This window comes from Schistocerca americana, chromosome 5 (genome assembly GCF_021461395.2).
Source record: "Schistocerca americana isolate TAMUIC-IGC-003095 chromosome 5, iqSchAmer2.1, whole genome shotgun sequence".
In the NCBI taxonomy this organism is placed as follows: domain Eukaryota; kingdom Metazoa; phylum Arthropoda; class Insecta; order Orthoptera; family Acrididae; genus Schistocerca; species Schistocerca americana.
The window spans coordinates 475,611,812-475,624,988 of record NC_060123.1 but is presented as its reverse complement, the minus strand read 5'-3'; the positions used below and the strand labels follow the sequence as shown (position 1 = coordinate 475,624,988).

The following is a 13,177-nucleotide window of genomic DNA, read 5'->3' as shown; positions in this document are numbered from 1 at the left end:
ATCTTTTAAGACGGAATTCAATAGCATCATCGACGTTCCCACTTACACAAACATTAGTGTATGCAATACAATAACACCTAGTTTTCTTGCCAAGGCTGTGCGACATTTATAAAAGAACCAATGGATTTCTGTCTATATATTACCATCTTCATATCTGTGATTATCAGTAAGCGATCAGTTACAGTGTAAATACTCTGGACGTGATCAGTTTACTATATTGTAAATATCGGTTTTTGTTTTCATATGTGCATCTCGAACAAGTATTTCAAGTAATAAAGATCGTCTGAGTTGTGACGATATACCGCGAAGATGAGAAGTTGTATCAGACCTGGGCTACAGCTAACAGAAGCTCATATGAGTTTGCTGCTAGTGAAACTGCAGCTCATATTTACGTGCTTTTCGTAGCGAAGTTTTTTTAGCTAATTATGTTGCCTTAATGTAAATGTTGCTGTTAGTACAGCAATAGCTATATCCCAGAAGTAATGTCACCATTTCCTTTTTTACTATCAGTAGTTCTTTCATATGATCTTCCTATGAAACGTGCTACAGGTTTCACCAGAAAACTTCAAAACTTCGCTGTCTGAATGGACCGTGTCATGTAACATTCACTGTCAAGTAACTGCGGCTGGAAGGACGATAAAGATCGGTTGTGGTTCCAGCATAAATCCTCTTCCCGCTTTCGTGGTAAAAGTGTGTAGCAACTTACTTCCGCCGGAAAGATCACTTCGGGAGAGGAGATCAGCTGTTGACCATTTCAGCTCGAAACTTTCCAGTACTGTAGCATCACCACCGAGCGAGGTGGCGCAGTGGTTAGACACTGGACTCGCATTCGGGAGGACGTCGGTTCAATCCCGCGACCGGCCATCCTGATTTAGGTTTTCCGTGATTTCCCTAAATCGCTCCAGGCAAATGCTGGGATGGTTCCTTTGAAAGGGCACGGCCGACTTCCTTCCCTAATCCGATGAGACCGATGACATCACTGTTTGGTCTCTTCCCCCAAACAATCCAAATCCAGTACTGTAGCATCTGGAATTAGTGAAATGTATGGTGTTGAGTATTATAGATAGAATCTTCCATCCCCCAATCCCCCTATAGTAACAAAACTTTCTGCCACGTTAAAACTACGAGTATGTACTAGACTGCGTCTCGAATCTGACGATTTCTATCCACTGGAGAAATATTATCGATGTTTCATCAACAACTTTCATCAATTCAAAAGTTTTTGTGTTTGCAGTCAAGCGTGGTTTGAGGAGTTGAGGAGTAGTTGTGAAACTAACTTTTAAGAACATTTACAATCACTAGATAGTTAACTGGCATTAAATTTAGAACTATATCACTGTATGCCCTCAAAATAAATAACACACTTCCATTCGTCACACGCAAAAAATATTATGGGGCCGGGTGGGGACGGTGGGCGCAAACACTTGTAGAATCAGTTGATAGCGTTAAATTCGTTACATTACTAAATAATAAAATTCGGTGGGGAGAGAATTCTACAGAATTGCTGAAACTCCTGAATCAAGCTTTATTTGCAGTGCCAGTAGTGTGCGAGACAGAATGTACAAAAACAAAATTTCGGGTGTTATTTTTCTATCGATATCCCTTATTAATCCGATTTATTTGTGCTGTAAAGAGTTTGTTGCACTAATTACGGCTTATCAGCATATTTCTTTCTTTCTTTCGCTTACGCCATAGTCCCGCAGCGATCGCAGGGTCGGCGTGGTTACAATGGATTTGGCAGTGTTAGTGTTAGGGATGGCCGGATGCCCTTCCTGCCGCCACCCCGTACCCCCGAGGACGGAATCAGTGTACCCCAACTGTCTGCATCTAGTGTAAATCGTGAAAAATAGTGCGGACGTGTTTCAAATGTCTGCGACGCGTGTAACTGAGGCGGAACGTGGGGACCAGCCCGGTATTCACCTAGCGGGGTGTGGAAAACCGCCTAACAACCACATCCAGACTGGCTGGCACACCGGCCCTCGTCGTTAATCCGCCGGGCGAATTCGATCCGGGGCCGGCGTGCCTACCCTAGTCCAGGAAGCAGCGTGTTAGCGCTCTCGGCTACCCTGGCGGGTGCTTATCAGTTTATTTAACCCTTAATAAAATTTGTCGTGCCCAATACATACTCTGATCAAACCAACAGGTCTGTTCGCGGAATCATTACCAATAATGTACATAGTTCCAAAATTAACATTTTCATTATCTTGGCAGAAAAAATTAAAAGGTCTCCTACGAACAGCTTCCTCTCCATCGACAAATTCTTCAGCGAAACTAATTTATGTATCTACTTTCATTTATTTCGAATTACGTGGTTTCTACTTCATATTCAGTTCCATTACCTCTGAAATGCAGTAACGCGATCAGCATAAGTAATGTAGAAGGGAACTACAGCCAGAATTGGTGAATGCGGGTCGAGCCTAGTTGGACCCGTGGAAAGAAGAAGACTTGATTCAGTTGTAAAAAGCAAACCAAACGAAGCTAATAACTAGGACTGGGAATTTAAGAGGATTTTCTAAACCCTCTGACATTTAAGTCATTTATGCCAATAGATGTACTAGCACCAGTATATTTAAACAACATACACTATTACACAAACTCGAGAGAAGCTCCTGTGAGAAAGAGAAGTGATCTGCCCAGTGAATTTTGAAGAGAATATGGGGATGTAAATTATTTACAGTCAGACTATAAGAGGCCTAAAATCAAACAGAATCCATGACAAATATTTAAATCTCAGCTGGGAGAACAAATTAATTATTTACACCTTAAATTAATTATGTGAAAGCATCTTCAGCAAAGTAGTCAATTATGCAATCACAACAACGGAGAAAAGTGTATTTGACGCAAATAAGCAATACGAAGGGTGGCAGGGGGCTCAATGGATAACTGCTTGACTACAAATCCAAAGGTGCTGGATTAAATCCTCAACTGACCCTAAGATTTTGATCACTTCCGTTTTGTTCGCCTATAGAAATGATTTGAATTTGTGAAAGATGTAGAGTAGAAACTTCTTTCGTAAACCACGTTAGTCCCCTATAAATGGCTGGGTAAATCAGTTCGAAGGTCGAGGAAGGCAATAAGATCATGCTTTCGGGATACGGGCAAACTCTTCTTACTAAGCAATACGAAACGATTAACATAGGAGACAGATGGGCATACTAGTACGTGTGCGACGAAAATATAAACCCGGTTATGGACTCCAACAACCTATATTACGCTGAAGGTAATGAAAAATCAGCATTTTATCCTAGCACCAAAAGTAACAAAACCATTGGCTAATAGCGAATATGGTTCCATTATAATCTCAGCCACTTTCCCAGCGTATACTTTACGCTGGTAATGGACGAATCGACAAATAAAGGAAAATTTGAAATCTATTTACAAAAAATTACATGCACCGAACAAAGACTAAGAATGTTTAAGAAAATATGTATTAATTATTCAGTCTCAGTCACGAATTTTCAATCACACGACATGTTTCGATTACTCAGGATCATCTTCATTTCTAAGTATTTGCGCCAGTATTGGTAGTAGTAATCTGTTCGGAATCACATATTTGGGTACTCTGGTACGTGGTTAAGCATACGAAAGACGGGTTGCTGGCGCAAGTAATCATATCCTGAGTAACTTAAACATCTAATCTGATTAAAACCAAACAATAAATGAATATTATCTTAAATATCACTTACAGTTGCTGAGTCTCACGAGACGAATATTCCAGCCACAGTGAAAGAATAACAAAATAATAGAGCTTTCGCTTTGCTTATAAATGGTCCCAAACATTTCTAATTTTTGGACACACCTCGTTTAATGTTGTGCGGAATGAAGCATTAAAAACAAATGCACGCAGGAGATCTAATCTATCCATAAAATCGAACGCAATACATTTTAATACCACACTATAATCATGTGTTTCTGTAATGAATAATATTTAAAAGTAGAAGTTTTGACAGGACATCTTACAGCATTTGTGAATTTCATTGTAAGTGCTGTATTTAAATATTTTGTCTAGAAGGACTTTAATTGCAGTGTTGGGAAAAATGTACGTAGTAAGAGGAGTGTATGCGAAAACTAGGTACGCCATAGCTTTAATCTGCCAAGTTGTTTCGGTACAGGTAAACGTTGTTAAATCTTTTGTTTCGAAATTTGCTTAGCTAAAATAGTCTCATATAAAACAATTGCATTGCCTGGACCACAAGATAGAACGTTTGAGCGGTGTAATGGGAAGATGTATACTTTCATACCGTCTTTTCAGCTAGCTGTTTTCGTTAACTGACACAGCATGCTTCGGCAATGAAAAGAAAATCTACAAGGTGAAATTCAGGGACTGCATGGTTCCATACCACAACGAATAAAAATGTATGCTCATTTTGCGTTGTTAATTAAAACAGTGGGTTGTCAATTAGTTAGTACTTATTAATGAAATTTAATTTTTAGCAGCAAACGCTTTAAATCAACCAAAAATTTTCGGGTTATGGAATGATTAACAGTGCAGTTCATTAAAAATGTTGGTTTCCGAAGTCTCAGCACATCACTTCAGCGCCACACCGAAGACGAAACAGCTCTCTTCTGGCAGTGTTTCAGCAGTCAACAAAGACTTTCTTTGAACGGGCGACGAGTGACACCACTTGACGAGACGAAAGACGGCGCTGTCATCTTAATTGTGTCCAAACGTTTTGGCAGCTGCGTGGCGTGTGTGTAAGCTCTGACACTTCGTTTACAATTCCTGCGTCTTCTCTTTTATTTTATCGCCGAAATCGGCTTTTCAGTGGCCGTGGCAGGGCGACATGAATAATGGATGCTGCTTGCATACGCTGTCATACATAATGTATCGGAGCAACCGCGGAATGCCGGCGCGCGGTGCCCCCGCGACACAGCTCGCAGAAGCGGCCGCTCTGGCCGATGCAAACGCTTTAAAGTCCGCGGAAGGTCGGTATGTGTGCGTGCGACGGATGTGAGTCTGTGCCGGACCGTTGGTACATTGGGGGAGATCCGTTCTAAGCCCAGCAGTTCACCACTTTATGAGCAACTCCATCTCTTAGACATTTCTCTTTTTTTGAAAACCACTATTGTTTTTTCTTTGATATGACAGGTTTTCTATACTTCGTGTTTTATTGCTGTACGGAACTTCGATTGGTCGATGGTAGGTCGGTTTGTCTACCATCCAACGGGAAGCCTTCACTGCTAGGAAGCAATGATGTGTTCCTTCTTTGTATGTAAATTCACCAAAAAGTGGTATTTTTCTTGAGTTCAGTTCTAATTTGGTTAAAGCCAGGTCTGGCTTACTATTGTTGGTGCGAGCTGCATCGGAATAGCTACTGTCATGAAGGAACCAGGTAATCGTGTTTTATTGCTGTACGGAACTTCGATTGGTCGATGGTAGGTCAAAAATATTGCATGGCGCGAGATTCGATCCGGCGACCTTCGGATTACGAACCCCAGCGCTTACCGCTGCGCTATGACGCTGTAGAAAATCATTAATCGTAGAGGGTATTTCACCGCAACGGTTTCTTTTAACTGTCGATTTTCTCGACAACGGCTGAGAAGTGCATCTTGGTGCTTTGCCACATTACACCTCTGGCCATGAGCTTTTATTATGCGCAGTATGAATCGAATCTAAATTTCACAATTGGCGGCCTCCCCTTGGGAAAGAAAACTGTCGAGGATTCATGATAACAATTACAGTTTGCTTTTTTAGGAAGCTGGAGACCATTGCTATGTTTTTTTCTCGACATAGCTCTTTATCCGCTAGACTGAAAGAAAACTATCGAGGATTCATGATAACAATTACAGTTTGCTTTTTTAGGAAGATGCCACCTGGTATGCAATATATATGGTGAAATATCCTCAGATTTCAAGAAGAATGTAACAATTTCAATTGCAAACAAGGCAGGTCAGCACAAATGTCAGTACTACAAGCACTCCGTTTTAATGCCACAAGTGGCCCACCGGGACCATCCGACCGCCGTGTCATCCTTAGTTGAGGATGCGGATAGGAGGGGCGTGTGGTCAACACACCGCTCTCCCGGTCGTTACGATGGTTTTCTTTGACCGGAGCCGCTACTATTCGGTCGAGTTGGCATCACGAGGCTGAGTGCACCCCGAAAAATGGCAACAGCACATGGCGGCCCGGATGGTCACCCATCCAAGTGCCGGCCACGCCCGACAGCGCTTAACTTCGGTGATCTGACGGGAACCGGTGTATCCACTGCGGCAAGGCCGTTGCCAGTAGTACAAGACAATGGGTTTAATACTCAATGACACAATTTTTTTTTCGGAACAGTATAATGGCTGGTAGAATTCGATATCGAAGAAGATCAGTTAGTGTTCCAAAGAAATACAGGGGCATGCGAGGCAAAGCTGATCCTGCGACTAATCTTGAAAGGCAGTAAGGCACACGTGAGTTAGTATAGAGAAAACTCCTAGAAACGTTGACTGGAATACATTTTAGAGATTCTGAAGGTAGCAGCAACTAAAGACAGAGCACGGAAGTTTACGTCCAACTTATGTAGATACGTTACTGCAGTTATAACAGTCGAATAACACGAAGGAAAGGAGTAGTTAATAAGGGAGTGAGACTGAGTTGTAGCCTATTCCCGATGTTCGATTGTACATTCAGCCTACAGTAAAGGGAACTAAACAGAAATTTGGAGAAGGACTGTAATTTCGAGGAGCAGAAGTAAAGGCTTTCAAGTATGTCAACCATATAGTAATTCTGTCAGAGAGAGCATAGCATTAGGAAGATCTGTTCCGTGGTGTGGACAGTGTCTTAAGGAAAATAAGTTGAAGAACGACGGATGTAAAGTCATGATAATGCAGTCAAATCCGGCAATGTTTTCTAAAAGTTCTCCTTAGTAGACTAATTTTATTTCCGCAGTTACTTACCAATGAACGCTAATCTGCCACTGCTTTAAATAGGATCATTCCATTCCATTTGAAATTGTTACAGCCGATATTTGCATGAGTTGACTGATACAAGTTGTGACTCATCGATTCATGTGGCTGTACGGTTTTAAGTTTCTGAGCATTTAAAGCAAGTTGCCAATCTTCGTATCACTTTGAAGTCTTATCAAGGTCTCACAGAATATTTGAGCCGTTTCTCTTTCAGACAGTACTTCATTATACACTACTGGTCATTAAAATTACTACATCAAGAAGAAATGCAGATGATACACGGGTATTCATTGGACAAATATATTATACTAGAACTGATATGTGATCACATTTCCACGCAATTTGGGTGCATAGATCCTGAGAAATCAGTACCCAGAACAACCACCTCTGGCCGTAATAAAGGCCTTGAGACGCCTGGGCATTGAGTCAAACAGAGCTTGGATGGCGTGTACAGGTACAGCTGCCCACACAGATTCAACACGATACCACAGTTCATCAAAAGTAGTGACTGGCGTACTGTGACGAGCCAGTTGCTCGGCCAGCATTGACCAGACGTTTTCAATTGGTGAGAGATCTGGAGAATGTGCTGGCCAGGGCAGAAATCGAACATTTTCTGTATCCAGAAAGGCCTGTACAGGCCCTGCAACATGCATTATTCTGCTGAAATGTAGGGTTTCGCAGGGATCGAATGAAGGGTAGAGCCACGGGTCATAACACATCTGAAATGTAACGTCCACTCTTCAAAGTGCCGTCAATGCGAACAAGAGGTGACCGACACGTGTAACCATCACGGCGGGTGATACGCCAGCTTAGCGATGACGAATACACGCTTCCAATGTACGTTCACCGCGATGTCGCCAAACACGGATGCGACCATCATGATGCTGTAAACAGAACCTGGATTCATCCGAAAAAATGACGTTTTGCCATTCGTGCACCCAGGATCGTCGTTGAGTACACCGTCGCAGGCGCTCCTGTCTGTGATGCAGCGTCAAGGGTAACCGCAGCCATGGTCTCCGAGCTGATAGTCCATACTGCTGCAAACGTCGTCGAACTGTTCGTGCAGATGGTTGTTGTCTTGCAAACGTCCCCATCTGTTGATGGCTGGTTGAAAGGTTGCTGATCACTATGCGACTTAACTGTTGAGGTCATCAGTCACCTAGAATTTCGAACTAATTAAACCTAACTAACCTAAGGACATCACACACATCCATGCCCGAGGCGGGATTCGAACCTGCGACCGTAGCGGTCGCTCTGTTCCAGAATGCAGCGCCTAGAACCTCACGGCCACTCCGGCCGGCCCATCTGTTGACTCAGGGATCGAGACGTTGCTGCACGATCCGTTACAGGCTTGCGGATAAGACGTCTGTCATCTCGACTCTTAATGGTCGTATCACTAGCAGGACGTTGGGATCCAGGACGGCGTTCCGTATTGGATCTCGACCAACGCGAACAGCAATGTCGCGATACGATAAACCACAATGGCGATAGGCTACTATCTGACGTTTATCAAAGTCGGAAACGTGATAGTACGCATTATTCCTCCGTACACGAGGCATCACAACAACGTTTCACCAGGCAACGCCGGTCAACTGCTATTTGTGTATGAGAAAACGGTTGGAAATTTTCCTCATGTCAGCACGTGGTATGTGTCGCCACCGGCACCAAACTTGTGTGAATGCTGTGAAAAGCATCTTCTTCCTGTCGGTTAAATTTCGCGTCTGTAGCACGTCATCTTCGTGATGTAGCAATTTTAATGGCCGGTAGTGTAGATAACCACATCACAAGGGGATATCAGCAGGTCGCTATTAATATTGTCCGCAAAATCATTAATATACAACATAAAAAGCACACTTCTCTGGGTACATCCGAAGTTACTCCTACTTCTGTCAATGAATCTCCATTCGAGGTAACATGATGTTTCCTCATAGCAGTCACATATTTCTCTTGATGTCCCATACTATCAAACTTTCGTGAGCAGCTCTTGGTGTCAAATGGATTTCGAAAATCAAGGACACTGCATCCACCTGATTACATTGATGGCTTTCTGGATGACATGAGAGGAAAGCGCGATTTGGACTTCACACGGCCAATGTTTTGGGAATCTAACGGAAGTACATACCGATCTGTCGAAAAATCAATCGCGTACACTTAGAAAGTTATCGGAGTAACAAGTACGGCTCGGTAAAGCTGGTCAGCACTTCGGCGTGACTGTTCCCACACATCACCTGTTCTCAGCGTGTTGTATGAGTACCAGTCAGAGGAGCAGCGAGAGACATCAAATACGGACCGTGAAATAATCACAGGATCAGTATAGGCCTCCAGCTCCACGTGCCCGAGGGGGACTGGACGCAGGTGAGAAAATTACAGCGTGCCAGGGGGACGGATAAGCTCGGTGCGGTATCGGGGTTTTCCCCCGCGTCTGTCCTGCCGTCTGATTCGCCGGCCGGCTGCCTTGATAGATGGTCCGGAGCGCGCGCACTGGCCTAGGTAATGGTCGCTCGTTATCGGCCATCGCGCCCACGCAGGCAGTTGGGACCTGGCCGCCCCTCACGTGGCCTGTGATCAGTCGCCGTACTTCGGCTCGCGATGCGAGACTCCCGCGCTACTGCAGTACGCGATCCCAGGTCACCGCTTCCTACGTGCATTCTGCTGACAGTGCTTTCAGACATGTGCACCCAGAGGCACGAGTATTAACGGTGAGTCTCGTAACACTCTTCGTGAACGCTTCAAGATACCAGAACGAGATTTTCGGTACATAACTGTACGCAGTAGAGCACGCCATTTCGTTTGATGATCAGTATCATCAACAGCTGTATCAACCGAGATACTGAAAGATCTTCAGACTTTTTAAATGGAATTTTATACACGGGGTGGACAAAAATATGCAAACAACAAAATTACAACACATTGCCATGCATAATACAGATTAGGATAACCGTTGGTATTTAAAACAGCTTCTGACCGTCTCAGAATGGGTGAATACACCAACTGTATAGTTTTAAAGGGAATCTTATAATGTACTTCTAACAAAGTAGTGCGGAGTTCAGGTATCGATGGTGGAGATAAACAACGATTAAGCACCTTTCTCCCCAAGGCAGACCGCAAAGGTTCAATAATATTCTGATCCGGAGATTGCGGTGACCGGGGAAAATGGGGTAGTTCATCCTCGTGCTCACAGAATCAGTCCTGGACAATGCAAGCTGTGTGGAAAGTGTCCTGTTATCTTCGAATACGTCACCAGCATTGGGGGTCAAATATTGTACCATGGCATGGAAATCAGCCAGAACTGTCACACAATCCTTGCCAGTAATACTTGGTGAAATTTATGGTAAACACTATGCTGTCATACAATATACTTATTCACAACCGGTTATGATAATCGATCAGCTTGACACTGCTGGCACAAAAATGGAAACAAAGTGAAGACTGTGAATATTAACACAAATTCCATTTTCATGAGAATTATTAGTCGGAAAAATTAAGTGTACTTACAGAAAATACCGTGACAACTTCACATGTCATAATTACCGTTTAACCAGAAAAGATGCCATAGCTGACTTGAAAACATTGTAAAAAGATGTTTCACGCCATAATACCGAATTAAGCAAACACAAAACATGGGAAAATGGAGCACTGTGACAGCACTAAGTGCACAGCACCATTGCTTAGAAACAACAACATCGAGTACGTCAAAACAAAAGTGTTAATCAAAGAAGGTACAAGGCAGAGTCAAAGCTTCTTTGATCAAAACTTGTGTATTAAAGTACCGGATGTTGCACCTGAGCCATGGTGCTGTGCACTTACTGCTGTCACATGGTTTCATTTTTCAATGTTTCGTATTTGCTTAAGCCGGTATTATGGCGTCAAGCATCTGATGTTTGCAAGTCAGCTGTAGTATCCTTTCTGTTTGAATAGCGCATGTATGACACGTGAAGTTGCCACAATATTTATCGTAAGTACAATTAATTTTTCTGAGTAATGATTCTTATGAAAATGTAATGTGTGTTGATATTCACAGTTTTCACTTTCTATCCATTTTCGTGCCAGCATTGCAAACATGATCAATGATTGAAACCGGTCGTGAATAAATGTGTTATAAGGCAGCACAGTGTTTACCACACATTTCTCCAAGTATAAAAAAATGGCTCTAAACACTAAGGGACTTAACATCTGAGGTCATCAGTCGCCTAGACTTAGAACTACTTAAACCTAACTAACATACGGACAACAAACACGTCCATGCCCGAGGCAGGATTCGAACCTGCGACCGTAGCAGCAGCGCGGTTACGGACTGAAGCGCCTAGAACCGCTCGGCCACAGTTCTCCAAGTATATTAATGCTATTGGCAGTCGCCTGGAAAAAAGTTCGTGCCAGTAACACGACCTTGTAATGTAACCATGGGGCTTAGTATCACGATATGGCTACCAGATTCTTCAGAGAATCCTTGCCTTTTCACTCCTGGGACCTAATCTCGGCCAAATATTAAAACACAGTGTGTAGCGAGGCTCATCCGACCAAATGAGTGTTTCATTGCACCATAGGCGTGGGTTTATGACTTCGACATCATTTTATCGTGTTACACGCATTTGGAATCCCACCTCACCCTGCAGTTCCCTGTTTCTGCATTGTATACGAGTACAAATGATAGTAATGTTATTGATAGCAACAAAATAATGTTGAATGCTGATACTGTTATAAAGTCTCTGAATATTAATAACACTTAGTAGCATCGTACTATTTCCGTGTAATAATCCTCACTGCAGTGTTCCACTCTAATATACCTAAGTCTGTAAATGCACTTTTATCTGGGGCAGAGTCCAGATTTCGGCTGCTTAAAAGGATACACGAGCCAGTCAGAGCTGCGTAGAGTGAGGTCATGTCAGTTCCGCTTCTTCTGGTGGCTTGTATGCGTGACACCACCTTTCGGAGAACCGTGCGCTGGCGGGAGGGTCGAAAGTGCCCTCTCTCTCCTAGCTGTGAGCGACACGCCGTGCACCGGAGATGCTGTCGATACTGCACCACAAATCTTCGATACGGTGCCTTTTAAAACACCGAACGCTTAGGCTACCGTGGTTACGGTGGTTACAGAAGCATCCACTATATGAGCACCAACGATTTGCATGCACTGAGCCCTGACAATCCACTCGCAACTATGCAGAACACTGTTCTGACCATGACTTACGCTTGCAACGTAATGAGAACAATGCGGAGGAGCTGTTCTCACATGCAATTATGCCCAAGCATGCATTTCTCAGAGTGTTTCCATATCCCCCCCCCCCTCCGCCCTCTCCCTTCAACAGCAATCGAAAGTTCATGAAAAGATGTATACGGTGATATCTCTTACGTTAATGTTGACGTTAGAGCCTATACGACACGGGCTGAAAGCAAGGTGGCAGGAACCGGCTCTTGCGATGTAAACACCGCGAAGTGTAGCCCTTACGGCAGGATCCGCCGTTATGCTGGGTGTCCCAGAAATGTTGCTACAAACTTTGAGGTGTTGCGGAAGGGCCGGCCGTTGTGGCTGAGCAGTTCTAGGCGCTTCAGTCCGGAACCGCGCTACTGCTACGGTAGCAGGTTCGATTCCTGCCTCGGGCAAGGATGTGTGTGACGTCCTTGGGTTAGTTAGGTTCAAGTAATTCTAAGTCTAGGGGACTGATGACCTCAGATGGTAAGTCCCATAGTGCTAAGAGCCATTTGAACCATTTGTTTCAGAAGGTATCTTGAACAAATCGAGGATAGGAACACGTGCCCGGAAACATCATCCAACGACGCTACAGAGCGTCGAAGTAACAGCCGTCGGCGCCTACCGCTGGCTCACCTCTTCTGCAGGCGACTGCTTGCTATGATCGCCAGCGGGGTGGATAGAGCTATCTGCTGCGTCGGCAGGCCTTGTCCCCTAGAACGCGATGCTCTGTTGCCTTGGTGGAAGACGGTTTCGTATACGGATTTCCATCTGTAGTTGACTTTTCTCCTGTAGACTGAAAAACATTGGAGGTTTTAGAGTGTATCAGGAGAAAAATTAACTGAGGATGGAAACCTGTGACCGAAATTAGCATACACCAAGACAACAGAGCGTCACATTCGTAGCACAGAACGTCTGTATACGCAGCAGCTAGCTCAGTTTCTCGAACGGCGATCGTGACAATCAGTCGCAGTCACTGAATAGCGAACAATATTGCGATGCGTTCCGCCTATGGTCCGTCAGCGTACGAAGTTACTTCTACTGCCGAAGCGGTGACCTAGTGGCTAGCGCCGGCGACTGTAACTTGGATGTTCTGGTATG

At 43.9% G+C, this 13,177-nt stretch overlaps 1 protein-coding gene and 1 pseudogene across 1 annotated transcript in view; one reads left to right on the top strand and one right to left on the bottom strand.

Moving 5' to 3' along the window:
• The window catches only part of LOC124615369 (ADAMTS-like protein 4), a 732,241-nt gene that overhangs the window by 250,798 nt on the left and 468,266 nt on the right, over positions 1-13,177 (top strand). The window lies entirely within an intron of this gene.
• Positions 6,107-6,224, bottom strand: LOC124616902 (annotated as a pseudogene).